Raw genomic sequence first — 14,436 nt, 5'->3', positions numbered from 1 at the left:
ATCTTATTGGCTCTTCCCCCTCTGTCCTCACTTCCCTTCTGCTGCTCTATATAAGGTGTGCCCCCGCACAATAAAGTGAGATCCTGCTTCGACAGATCCCCCAAGCCTGGTGTCGTCCGTTGGTGCATCCGGGTTTGCGACACTCGCCATCCCGCTCAGCCCCGGGAAGGGGCCTCCGGCTGGTCCGGTCGCCTCCACCCCTCCGAGGGAACCCCAACACTTCCTGTAAAGTCTTATAGTCTTATTTAGGCATAGAATCTATGTCTTAAATTGGCACACAATGTTCAGATGCTAGTAATTTCATTATTTTTAAAACCTGTACTTAACTTCCAGGTACTTAACTTCCAGGTACTTAAAGACAACATTTCAAATGCCCATAAGAATGATGTATATAATTACATTACTGTTTAATAAATGCAGTTGTGAGAAGAAATGGAATAGCTTTCAGAAGAGTCCATGAATTTCAGTACATGACACATTTCCAGTTCTGCAGTTCAAAACAAGATATAATATGGCACAGACTTCTGATGATACACATTAGAGGAGGGGGAAAGCTACAGCAATAGATTGATAGGATGAGTAGTAACAAAAATATCTGACTGCTACACTGTCATTATCAAACTCTGTATTAATATGAGCCTCACCATACCCAAACAGGGTCAAAAGTTGAAAGAGAACATTATAGAAAATTAGACATCAGAGAAAGTTATAACTAACCAGGTCAGAAGTGTTCAGAGTATGAAATGTCAGAATGTCTATAGAAGGGCAGGAAAATGACACCAGCCTACAAGAAGCAAATAATCACTTCATAAAATTTGATTCTTCTAAAAGATGGGATTGTTGAGAGTAAGCAAGAAAACTGATTCCTGGGAGTTAAAAAGGAAAAAGTAAAACTTACCTGTCCTCAAGGTATCCCCAAAATTATACCCTAAATAAATTAAATCAATTACTAAGCTGGTATCTGAAAATTGTGCTGAAGAAGGGTCTCTTCTCTCCATACTTCTTACAGTCTTTTTCTGCTATCTGCTGGGCCTTTAACTTCATGTTGTGAAATTGCTGCCTATTGTCATTTAAAAATTTCATTGTGATAAAGTTTAGAATGAAAGCTACCCAATCATGCTTATATCTTTGCATTTCTTCTTGATTTAATAGTTCATTGTTTCAAGTTTAACTAAATATCACATCTTTGTTATTTAACAAACCTATTTTATAGAAAATAATTGCTTTAAAAGCATGTAAAAGTAAATGTTGGCATTTTCTGGCCTACTATCTCTAAAATTCTCCTTGAGTTTCTTTATGTTTACAAGGACAGGATTGGGAGCACCTGTGTGGCTCATAGGGTTAAGTCTCTGCCTTCAGCTCAGGTTATGGTCAGAGGGTCCTGGGATCAAGTCCCACATGAGGCTCTGTGCTCAACGGGAGCCTGCTTCTTTCTCTGGGATGCCTGGGTGGCTCAGTGGATTAAACCTCTGCCTTGGGCTTGGGTCATGATCTCAGGGTCCTGGGATTGAGTCCCGCATCAGGCTCTCTGCTTGGCAGGGAGCCTGCTTCCTCCTCTCTGCCTCTCTGCCTGCTTGTGATCTCTCTCTGTCAAATAAACAAAGACAGGATTGATTTTTCATCATCAAAACTAGCTTTTTTCACAAATAAGTTACCAGGTTAAACTTGCACTAACATCTGCTCTGTTTTTTGTACACTTGATGGGCAGACTTTCAGATCATTTTTTAAAAAGTAAATACTATTCTGATATAGTCTCAACATTCCCTTTATATACCTGTCTTAAACTCCTGCCTGCCTTTGTTTCTTACTCCTTTCCACATATACACACACAGTTCTTTACCTTTATAAAGGGTAATAAAGATTGTCATGAAATTAGGAACTCTTCTTTTTCTCACATATTCTATCATTTGCTGCTACAATGAAATGTTTATTTGATTATCAATGTCTATTAGTTCTTCTAATATATGGAGAAAGTTGAATAGCAGCCTTACTATTCACAGAAAATACAATTCAACTATGGAATTTCTACACATCTCTGATTTACAGCTTGCTAATTAAATTGCTATACTTAGCTTATTGTTTGACTTGATTAAACCTTAGTAAACAGCTAACAGGTTTTTTGCATGATGAGAGAATTATGTGTAACCAATGATATGATAGTTCCTGAATGTACAGAGAGAATAATCCTAACACTTTATAATTTAAATTTTTTAAATAATCCCTGCTTTAAGGGAATATGATAAAGTATATTATGACAAATGTGCTTTATTCTTCTAACAGAGTAAGATCTGGATTTTTTTTCCTGAAGTGAAGTGTAGTTCCTGTGTTAGTTTAGTGATAGTTTCATTTCTAGTCAATTATTTGTATCTTAATTTTTTTGTCAGTACCAAAAGAATTCATTATATGAACAGGATTCTAAAATAATTTTTATATATTGTATATATGAAATGGCTTTTATTGAACAGCTTATCTTCCACTTGCAAGCGAAGGGTCTGTAATTAAAAGAGTGAGACTGATAAAAAGCGAAGGTCAAGCAAAGCTTTATTTTGCTCCAAGCATCGAGAATCAAACCGACCATTCATGGCTGCCTCTTACAGAGAGGGCAATGACCCCCAGCCTCACAGACTAACTTTTATAGAGCAAAGGCCATGTGGTTGAGCCTGGCCACACACAGGTGGCCAATGAGATTGCAACACACAGAGAAAGCTGCAGTTATTCTACGTCACACATGGGTGGCCAATTGAATTACAATTCACCCCATATTAGCTATTTGAACTAGCCTATCACCTTGGTCAGAATTGGCACCCAAAAGGCAGGGCCCACACTCCTTGGTAGCTAGGGAGTCAGTATCTGCACTCCACTGATTGGATGTCTCCACCTGGCCCGACTCATCCCCGTATTCCGGCTCTGTTGTCTCCCCCTGACCTGACTCTCCCTTGTATTTGGGCTCTGTTATCAGGGACTAGTCGACCACATTCTCCTGGTTTCCCGGACTTGCTTTTAAGTAAGTTGCCCTGGGGGCGGGGTGGGGGGGCAGGGTCAATTTAAGTTTTGATGCATAAATAACAAAATCACTGTTTAACCAGATGGAGCTGCTCTGGCTAAATAGGCCCTTACATAAGTTTATGAAAATACCAATATGTCAAAATAAATAAAAAGTGGTAGAATTCTTTGTTATTAAAAAAAAGCATGCAAGAAGTTTCTTCTTACAGTTATCTGCATATACATCTCCTCAAATAGATATATCTGGTCATTTCGAAGGGAACTTATAGGAGAAAAAATAGAAATATGAAAAACTTTTTGGTCCAGTAAGTTCAATCTGGTGAAAAGTAATTTGTCCCAGGAAATCAATCTGGTAGCAGTAATCAGGCAAAGGGAATGGTAGGGTCCATGGATAGGTAACCCAAACAAACATCCTTTCTCACTACCTTATTTTTTTTAAGCTATGTTAGAGAATATAGCTTACTTAAAAGCAAAACAGCTTTCTAATATTGAATTTCATAATCAGTCACTTTATCTCACCCTTCCAAATCCTATCATCAATCCAATGTGAGAAATGCACCCACATTGAAACAGAGAGGAATGCATCAACTTTGCTGGAAGGCAAACTGCTTAGAAGAAAGCAGAAGCTAAGTGTATCTTGCTCAGTTTATTTTTTATTTTAAAATTTACTGATTAAATGTATCCAGCAGAGGAATAAGTGAGGAGTCAAAGAGAAGTCTGGAGTGATACAGCTAGTAAAACTCCTTCTACATGGGAGAAACCTTCAGAAATAGGAATAAGCATTCTTACCTTATAGTTTACAAAAAAAAAAAGCAGTTTGAAGAGTATCACTGCCAACTCAAACATAAAAACATCAGACTTCATCCAACCCCTTCTGCTCCTACCTGAGAACACAGCAATGAAAATCAAAATTTAGTAGTACCTTGATGTATTTTAACTTAAAGCCTTCAGAGAAGAGCCAGATACAATTTTTGAAAAGGCAAAATTAGTTGATAGCTGGTCTGGATGATGCTCTGCTTAGAATCTTGGTAGGGAGCAGAATTTATTCAAATGATTTACATAAACATCCTTTAATGAGAGTACTACTTATAAAGGTGTGGGCAGGGTTTCTTTGTCAGCTCAGACTGATAAAACAAAATACCATAGACCAAATGGCTTAAACAACAGAAATTTATTTCCTATACTTCTGGAGGCTAGAAGTCTAGGATCAAGGAGACTAAAAGTAGATTTCATTCTGAGACCTTCTCTTGGCTTGCAGGCAGCTGCCATCTCTCTGTGTGCTCACATGACCTTTCATCAGTGAGTGCATGAGTATTCCTATAATGGCATTAATCTCAACTTGAGTGTCCCACATTCATGATGTAACCTAAACCTAATCACTTCTCAAAAGCCTCACCTGTAAACATCATCACGTTGGGGATGATGGGATGGGATGGGATGATGGGATTTCTATTTTTTCCCCCATATTAATTTGTGGGGGACACAAACTCTCAGTTCATAACACAGAGTTAAGAGAACAACCAACAAATGGTGAGGAATTCCAACACTAATAATAGCTGAAAACTAGTACCACCTCTAGGTTACAGAAAAAAATAGTATTATTAGAAGCAGCTGAGAGCTGCAGTTATGTAGGAAGGAGGAACTGCTAGTGGGAGACATAATGATAGAGGGACACAGCTGCTGCAGAAAAATGAGAGGAAGGTAGGGAAACAGAAGTGCAGAAATGCCTTGACTTCACTCTCCATCCACCTTCTAATCCCTTGTTATTGACTCTCTTGAATCTTATAGAAACCAGAGGGCAAAGAATCCAAGGAGATAGTTATGTGAGGTCAGCCTCCCAAGTCAGAGAGCAGGTCGAAGAATAGAGAGTGGATATGGAGGATCAGTGGACAACAATTAGTACAGAAGAATTTTCCTTAGGAAGAAAAGTAATAATCTCAGAGATCTGAGAATACATATGTGATCAAATTAAATTCTGTGAACTAATTTTTAAAGTTGTATCACTGAAAAGTCACCACTTCAGCCTAGTCTCTTAGGCAAGCTTTTCCCAAAATAGTGCAAACAGAGTTATCTAGTCACTCTCCTGATAAACATCACTGGAATAGAATGCTACCATTTCCCATAATAGAACAATTGAAACCATGTTATTTCAATTAATCTGATAGATGTCTGTCTTGTCTCCCCTATTAGCTGGTATGCTTTTAAATATGTATTATAAGAAATCTCATAACTTTCCACAGTTTGGTGACCATGGCCATTGCTGCTATAAACATTGGGGTACAAATGGCCCTTCTTTTCACTACATCTGTATCTTTGGGGTAAATACCCAGGAGTGCAATTGCAGGGTCATAGGGAAGCTCTATTTTAAATTTATTTCTCTGCTGAGCAGAGAGCCCAATGCGAGACTCAATCCCAGGACCCCGAGATCATGACCTGAGCCGAAGGCAGTGGCTTAACCCACTGAGCCACCCCGGCGCCCTATTTTTAATTTCTTGAGGAATGTCCACACTGTTCTCCAAAGTGGCTGCACCAACTTGCATTCCCACCAACAGTGTAAGAGGGTTCCTCTTTCTCCATCCTCTCCAACACATGTTGTTTCTTGTCTTGCTAATTTTGGCCATTCTAAGTGGTGTAAGGTGGTATCTCAATGTGGTTTCTCAATGTGTTTTTTTTTTTTTTAAGATTTTTTTATTATTTACTTGACAGAGAGATCACAAGTAGGCAGAGAGGCAGGCAGAGAGAGAGAGGAGGAGGAAGCAGGCTCCCTCCTGAGCAGAGAGTCCGATGCGGGACTCGATCCCAGGACCCTGAGATCATGACCTGAGCTGAAGGCAGTGGCTTAACCCACTGAGCCACCCAGGTGCCCTCTCAATGTGGCTTTAATTTGAATCTCCCTATGGGGAGATGGAGAGAAGGGAGTTGAGGGAAGTTGGAAGGGGAGGTGAACCATGAGAGACTATGGACTCTGAAAAACAACCTGAGGGTTTTGAAGGGGTGGGGGGTGGGAGGTTGGGGGAGCCAGGTGGTGGGGATTAAAGAGGGCAGGTATTGCATGGAGCTGGGTGTGGTACAAAAACAATGAATACTGTTATGCTGAAGAGAAATAAAAAAAAAGAAAGAAATTTCATGACTATATACTGTGTATTAGTCTTATATTGTTGTATAATAAATTACCACAAACTTAGCAACTTAAGAAAATACAAATTCATTACAATCTCACAGTTTCCAAAGAACAAGAGTCCAGCAAAGTATGATTTGAAATCAAGGTGTCCTCTAGGCTGAGTTCTTATATGTAGGATGTAGGAGAAAATCCTTTATCAAGCTCATTCTTATTGTTGGTAGAATGTGGCTGTAGGACTAAAGTCTTTGTTTCTTCACTATCAGTCAGGGGCCACTCTCAGCTCCTAAAGTTCATCCATATTACTTGCCACATGGCCCCTTCCATCTTCAAGACATAAACACTGAACCAAATCCTTTTCATGCTTCAAATTTCTGAGTTCCTCACTCTAAACTCTAGACACAGTTTTATTGACTCATATGATTAAGTGACGTCCATCTGAATAATCTCCCTACCTTAAGCTCAACTAATTGGGGAACTAAATTACAGCTGAAAAAGTAATCCCTTTTACCATATAATGTAACATAATCAAGAGAAAATATCTTGTTATATTTACAGATTCTACCCATACTCAAGAGGAGGAGATTATTTAGGGCTATTGTGTACCTGAGGGGAGGAATTTTAGGAGCCATCTTAGAATTCTGTGTATTATAGTATAGGAGATCAATAAATTATTTAAAAAATATTTTAAAGATTTTATTTATTCATTTGACAGAGAGACAGAGAGAATGAGCAGGGGGAGGTGCAGAAGGAGAGGAAGGGGGAAGCAGACTCTCTGCTGAGTGGGGAGCCCAACACAGGGCTAGGACCCCAATATTGTGATCTGAGCCAAAGTTAAATGCTTAACTGAGCCACCCAGGTGTCCCAAGAATAGTAAATAAATTCTTGATAATTACCTTAACATCTTCCTGAATTTTGAATTTTCCTATCCTTCATCCGCCAGGAAAACAATACATGTTGGTTGGTCATCATCTTTAAAATTTACCATCCTGTTCTGCAAACTTACTAAACTATAAATTGTAACTTTTGAATTTCTGATTAAATAACTTTAACTACTTTAACCTTTTTCAATATGTCCACTTTAAAAACATCTATATTTCTATTTATTGTCTCTCAATCTTATTTAGTTTCTTCATATGTCTCTCACATTGGGAAATCAAGGTTTGTTCTTTGTTTTTTTCTTTCCCTGTATCATTTTTTAAAAAATTATTTGAGTATAATTAACATACAATGTTACCTTTGTTTCAGATGTATAACAGTGATTTAACTTCTTTATGTGCTGTGCTCACTACAAGTCTAGCTACCATCAAGGTTTGTTCTTAAAGTCACTGATGCTAGAATAGTTCTTTTATATATTTGCAAATCTTCTTGACCAGTTGATTCTTATTCTAAAGGTTGCTTTAGTCTTTTAAAAAGGCAAGTATGACATTAGAAAATGAAATCTAATCATTAAAGAACTTTTTTATCACAAAGTAATTAAAAATGTTGATAAAATATAGTAATTGAGAGAGAGAGACAATGAGTAAGTAGATGAACAAGGAATCAAGAGCTTTGTGTATTAGCTGGTATGGTGCCAATGAATCACCAAGTAATGATGAAGAATGTTTAAGAACATTGTTCATCTCAGTTACTTTATCTCTGTAACTGGTTTTCATGATTTCCTTCTCTTGCTAACATTTATTTTATTATTTTTAATTTTTTTATTATTTATTTTTATTTTTATTTTTTTTACATTTATTTTTTTAAAGATTTTATTTATTTATCAGAGAGAGAGAGAGAGAGGGAAAGAATGAGCACAGGCAGACAGAATGGCAGGCAGAGGCAGAGGGAGAAGCAGGCTCCCTGCTGAGCAAGGAGCCCGATGTGGGACTCGATCCCAGGACGCTGGGATCATGACCTGAGCCGAAGGCAGCTGCTTAACCAACTGAGCCACCCAGGTGTCCTGCTTGCTAACATTTCTTAATTTCCCTGAGGATGGGGAAAAGAAAATATGGATAAGTGCATTGAACTCATTATTTTTAAAACTACAATCAAATAATCAGTTAAAAATCACTTAAGATAACAACAGAATTATAGTGATAAATAATCTGAAAGTCATTTCTATTTTTTTCCCTCAGTCAGTGATTGATATATTGAAAATATTGGTTCTGTAAGTTAAGGTTCAGATGAAAAAAAAATTGCTCCAGAATACACAACATAAAATAACTGCCAATGATTCCATTTTCTCGATAATTTTATTTGACTGTCCAAAGCAAACCACCCCATGTGAGGGACAGGATATCAAACAGTCTTACTATTTTAGCAGAAACAGCTGTTATTCTACAAGATTTACACCCACACATCAAGGTGTTCCAGAAAAAAAAAAATCATGCAAAGTATGTTCCATGTTTTCTAATCTGTTACAAGATTAGCTTCTTCTGTGGAACATAAAGTGTCAAAATTAAAACCAACTGTGGTTGTATTTTCCACACTACATTAAACTATTGAGTGTTCTTGGCAAAAAAAAAAAAAGAAAGAAAGAAAAAAGTAAAAAAGAAAGACAACAAAAAGAAAAAAAGAAGCCTCTTACTTACTATGCAGTATAGAAAATGTGCAGTAATTCTTGCCTGGAAGATTATTACATAAGGAATAAGATGGTGTATAAATACCACACAACATTGTAAACACAAGTATGCTGGTTGCTTTTCTTAAAAAGGCAAGATAAAAAAGAATAAATAATGAGAAACATTTATTAAACTCTGAGTCATTTGTTCAAATCCAAACCAAGTCAGTAGTGACCAAAAACTATTACTAAGTGATGATGTGTTTTGACCAATGAAAAATAAGCCTTCCCAGTTCCTAATCTACATCTATTGGCACATTTTTTTTTTTAGAATGAATGGACACAGACAATTATCTCCTATAAGGGTTAACTTTTTTTTCTGTGGGGTTATGGCCCATTGATATGACATTAGAGAAAACTGCAATGCAGGTGCTTCCATGTGACTTTCTATAGGCAGTTGCCCCTTAATTCAAATTTTCCTTGATTTGGGGTTATCTAGAAAGGTGGATCAAATTAGAGCACTTGTGTATGAATAATGCATGGTTTCCATTCCCAAGTATATTATGGAAAACTTTAGAGGGACAGAAGAAAAAGACAAGAAATACTAAACAATGTTCTATCAGCCAGCTGTGGATGACTAGGAATCATTAAAGTTCCACTGAACTATAGAAGAAAAACTACTACTATGAATCTAGTTAACTATGATTAGAGGCAAGAACAATTAGAAATGTGCATATACAGATGCAAAGGAAAGGATACTTGCTTTGGATATACTGAACAGCACACACACATATCAGATAGGGGTTAAAATTTATTCTATGGGAGGCTAGACAGATTCTAACTCCAATTTCTATCAATCTTCAGAGCACCATGAGGGAGTTAAATCAGAACACTACACTGGATGCACCCCTCACTCTCTTTTGGCCAAAAGGATCTCTCTTGATGCTGAGCTGTACCAACTTGGGGGAGGAAAAGATTGGCAAAATAAAACTCTTCTTATATGTTTCAATGTGGTTCTTCTTAGTCCTGTGTTTTTCGGGGAAACTTTTATCTTAGATTCTAGAGTTCTCTTAAAGGTATTCTGGTCCAAACATAGTTGTTAAATCAATATTTCCATGGGGCTATGTGGACCAGGATGTAGAGATATTAAAACATTTGTACACTGTTAGTGAAAATTTAAAATGATGATGCCACTATGGAAAACAGCCCCCCCCAAATTAAAAAGAAACTACAGTAAGACCTAGCAGTCCCACTTCTGGGTATACATTCAAAAGAATGGAAATTAGGATCTCAAGGAAAAATCTGCACTTTCATATTCATTGCAGAATTAGTCATAACACCCAAGATATAGAAAAAAACAAATGTCCATCAACAATGAAATGGATAAAGAAAACATTGTATGTACATACAATGGAGTATCATCCACCCCTAGAAAGGGAGGAGATCCTACCACATATAACAACATTAAAGGAACTAAAAAGACATTAAGTAAGCTAAATGAAATAGACCAGTTACTGAAGAACAAATATGATATGATTCTACTTATATAAAGTATTTAAATGGTTGAATTAATATATGATATTAATATTAATAAATTAATGATATATAATTAATATATATTTATATATAATATAATTTGACTTTTTTATATTATATATATATATATGTTTCTAAATTAATTAATTATTTATTTTCAGCATAACAGTATTTATTATTTTTGCACGACACCCAGTGCTCTATGCAATCCGTGCCCTCTATAATACCCACGACCTGGTACCCCAACCACTCACCTCCCCACCACTTCAAACCCCTCAGATTGTTTTTCAGAATCCATAGTCTCTCATGGTTCACCTCCCTTTCCAATTTCCCCCAACTCCCTTCTCCTCTCTAACTCCCCATGTCCTCTATGCTATTTGTTATGCTCCACAAATAAGTGAAACCATATGATAATTGACTCTCTCTGCTTGACTTATTTCACTCAGCATAATCTCTTCCAGTCCTGTCCATGTTGCTACAAAAATTGGGTATTCCTTCTCTCTGAAGGAGGCATAATACTCCATCGTTCATACTCATCAAATTATTTTACATTAAATACCTGCAGCTTTTTGTAAAACAACATAAAAAGATATTGTAGAATTATGGCCTTTGGTGCTCCTTCCTTTTCAAGTAAACTGAGCATTCTTTTTTTTTTTTTTTAAAGATTGTGTTTATTTATTTGACAGAGATCACAAGTAGTCAGAGAGTCAGGGAGAGAGAGAGGAGGAAGCAGGCTCCCCACTGAGCAGATACCCTGATGCAGGGCTCTATCCCAGGACTCTGGGATCACCGCCATAGCCATAGGCAGAGGCTTAAACAACTGAGCCACCCAGGAGCCCCTAAACTAAGCATTCTTAAAGACAACAACGTGGATACACAATGGAGAACAAAATAACTCTTGGAAGACAAAAAGCCAAGATTAAAAACTATATTTCTTTTGGCTAAACTGAGGTAAGACATATAGTCAGTCTCCAGTTTATCACAGACCCTGTTGCTCCCTACTGTCCTGCACAAGGCTTCCCATATGCACAGTATATGTCTGGCCATTAAGGCATTTAACTTGCATACTATGTTCCCTCTCATTTTTCCTTTGGAATTCTTGAGTACTTAATACAAATATTGTTTCATGGATATGGTTCCAAAAGATATTGCCTGAGTTTTAACCTTAGATTTTTAAACATACTAACTGCATAATCTTGGACAAGAAATTCAAAATTCTTGAATTCCAGTTTCCTTGACTATAAAATGGGAATGGAGATAGTGCTAATATCTAACTCAAAGGATTATTGTAAGAATTAAAAAAAAAAAACTTGTTAGGATGGTGCCTGGAACACAGTAAGCACTATATAAATATTTGCTTCACTTTTGTTTTTGAATATTTTATTTATTTATCTGAGAGAGAAAGCATGTGCACAAATGTGGGATGGGCAGAGAGAGAGGGAGTGGGGGAGGGAGAAGTAGACTCCCTGCTGAGTAGGGAGTCAGACTGAGGGGATTGATCCCCCCAACCCTAGGATCATGACCTGAGATGAAGGGAGATGCTTAATCAACTGAGCCATCCAGGCATCCTCCTTTTCTTTCAAAGATGTAAGGTGCTCTTGAATCCCAGAGGCTAAAGGGAGATGGAAAGAGAGAATATAGGAAGCCAAAGAATGTCTTTATCTGATTAATTACATGTGACTCAAAAATGACCACCAGTACCAATAAACATTGGGCAAGATAAGAGTTTTTGCTAAATGAAGACATTAAATCTTATTTTAGATAATTTGAGTCTTTTATAAAATTTTAAGGGGGACCTATTGTCCCATTGAAGGAACGTTTTATTTGTTTCATTTTCAGCATAAATCACTTCACTGATCTGAATACACTCATGAGCTTTATCTGAGAGTTTTTCTTTCTGAAGAAATTGCTTTTTATTATATGTTTTTCATGATATAAATTTTCTTACTATGGAAATCAAGACATGCCCCCAAACAATCTAATTTTAAGTTTTACTTTTAATGGAAGTTTTAATGCCAATAATTTGTCAAAAAATACTGAGCAGTTTAGAAACCTATTTCAGAGTGTTTGAGAAAGTATTCATTCAAGCCAGGAGTTATTCCAATGTTCTTTGTATGAGACATATATGGAAATTGTTCTAGTACCTTACACTACTGACTTCCAAAGCTGATGAAAAGAAGTCACTGTCAATCATAGTGGCATTATTTTTTAAAGGAGCTAGAGCCATAGACAGTAAGGTATCAAATTTCTATGTCTGATGTGTGATCTCCTCTACTTTGCGAAAGGAAGATGCTGTATCAGTCAGCATTAACTAGATTACAGTAAAGGACAAAACAATTTCAAAGCTCTGTGGCTTGACTCGATAAATGTTATATTTCTTGCTTGGGCTACATGTCCAACTCAGGTCATGGAGTAGTTACTATTAGTAGTTACTCAGGGAGCCACACTGACAGAAATTTTATCTTAATAGCATGGCAGGGGGAAGGCAATGTGGAAAATTATTCACTGTTAAATTTCTGCCTTGAGCAGACACATGCCAGTTCAGCTCATATTTCATTAGTTACAATCAGTTATATGGTCATGCTTTATTTTTAGAGGACTGGGAAGTGCAATCCTATCATGTGCAGAGGTTGATGAAATCTACAGTATTTATTATAAGCCCTAATTACTACCACAAATGTTCATCTAATATGCAGGAAAATTAGAAGTCCGTGTCAGATTGTAGCACTTTTAGAGAAAATAGAACTGATTGCTTTTGCTTCAATAACATTTCTTATCCTGGGTCCCCAGAAAGTAAATTCTGATGCAAAAGTTCTATACTACTAAGTTTTAGGAAGTGTGATATTACACAGTAGCAGGGATGAGGGAAACAGGAATAAAGTAGGAAAATTAATATATGGCCACTGATGGGTATCAAGCCCAACAGATTACTTAATCTTTTGGTACCATCTTCTGAGAAGTCATATAAACTATTGCATTACAGGACTGTGTGGCAGAGAAAGGAAGAAGAATTTATGCACTGGCTCCTGTCTCCTACTGACCTTTTATTCTAAGGGACACTTAATCTCTTACACTATAGTTTGTGTAAACATAGCCCCTGACTGGGTTCGGTGGCACTTCATGCCTCACCCACAATGGAAAATTTTTGGAGCAGAAGTTTAGAGGCAAGTTATTTGAGCATGAGATAGAGTGTTGGATTGTGTCTACATGAAGTTGGGTAGTTCTTACTTTGATTTAGTCATCAAAGCAGAGGCAGGGATGAAACAAGAGGCCACAGGCCCTGAAGATAGGTGAAACTAAGATCTAATGTGGCACCTAAGAGGTTTCTAATACAGCTCCCTTACCCAAAAAGACACAATCATTTAAAATTTATTTACTTATTTATTTATTTATTTATTTATTTATTTATTATCATTGTCCAACCAAAAGTCAAATATCATGGTATTAATATTTGACCGAAATATCTGACTCTGACTGAAAGGTTGGAGAAAACAGACAGAAAATGGCTTTATTTCCCATAGTGTCTCTGATAGGAAATTTAAAGTTTCTAGATATTCAATAAATATTTGTAAATTAATGACTATTTGTAAATAAATTATGGTTGACAGCAATCATTTTTCTAAAAGGAATGTCAACCTATCATTTTTAGTAGTTAAAAAATAAAATATTGACTCTCTCTGCTTGACTTATTTCACTCAGCATAATCTCTTCCAGTCCCATCCATGTTGCTACAAAAGTTGGGTATTCATCCTTTCTGATGGAGGCTTAATACTCCATAGTGTATATGGACTACATCTTCCTTATCCATCCGTCCATTGAAGGGCATCTTGGTTCTTTCCAGTTTGGCGACCATGGCCATTGCTGCTATAAACATTGGGTACAGATGGCCCTTCTTTTCACTACTTCTGTATCTTTGGGGTAAATACCCAGGAATGCAATGGCAGGGAAATAGGGAAGTTCTATTTTTAATTTCTTGAGAAATCTCCACACTGTTCTCCAAAGTGGCTGCACCAACTTGCATTCCCACCAACAGGGCAAGAGGGTTCCACTTTCTCCACATCCCCTCCAACACATGTTCTTTCCTATCTTGATAATTTTGGCCATTCTAATTGGTGTAAGGTGATATCTCAATGTAGTTTTTTTTTCTTATTTTTTTTAATTAATTTTTTATTTTTTATAAACATATATTTTTATCCCCAGGGGTACAGGTCTGTGAATCACCAGGTTTACACACTTC

The sequence above is a fragment of the Mustela nigripes genome, chromosome X (genome assembly GCF_022355385.1).
Source record: "Mustela nigripes isolate SB6536 chromosome X, MUSNIG.SB6536, whole genome shotgun sequence".
Classification (NCBI taxonomy): domain Eukaryota; kingdom Metazoa; phylum Chordata; class Mammalia; order Carnivora; family Mustelidae; genus Mustela; species Mustela nigripes.
This window is presented reverse-complemented; position numbering follows the sequence as displayed.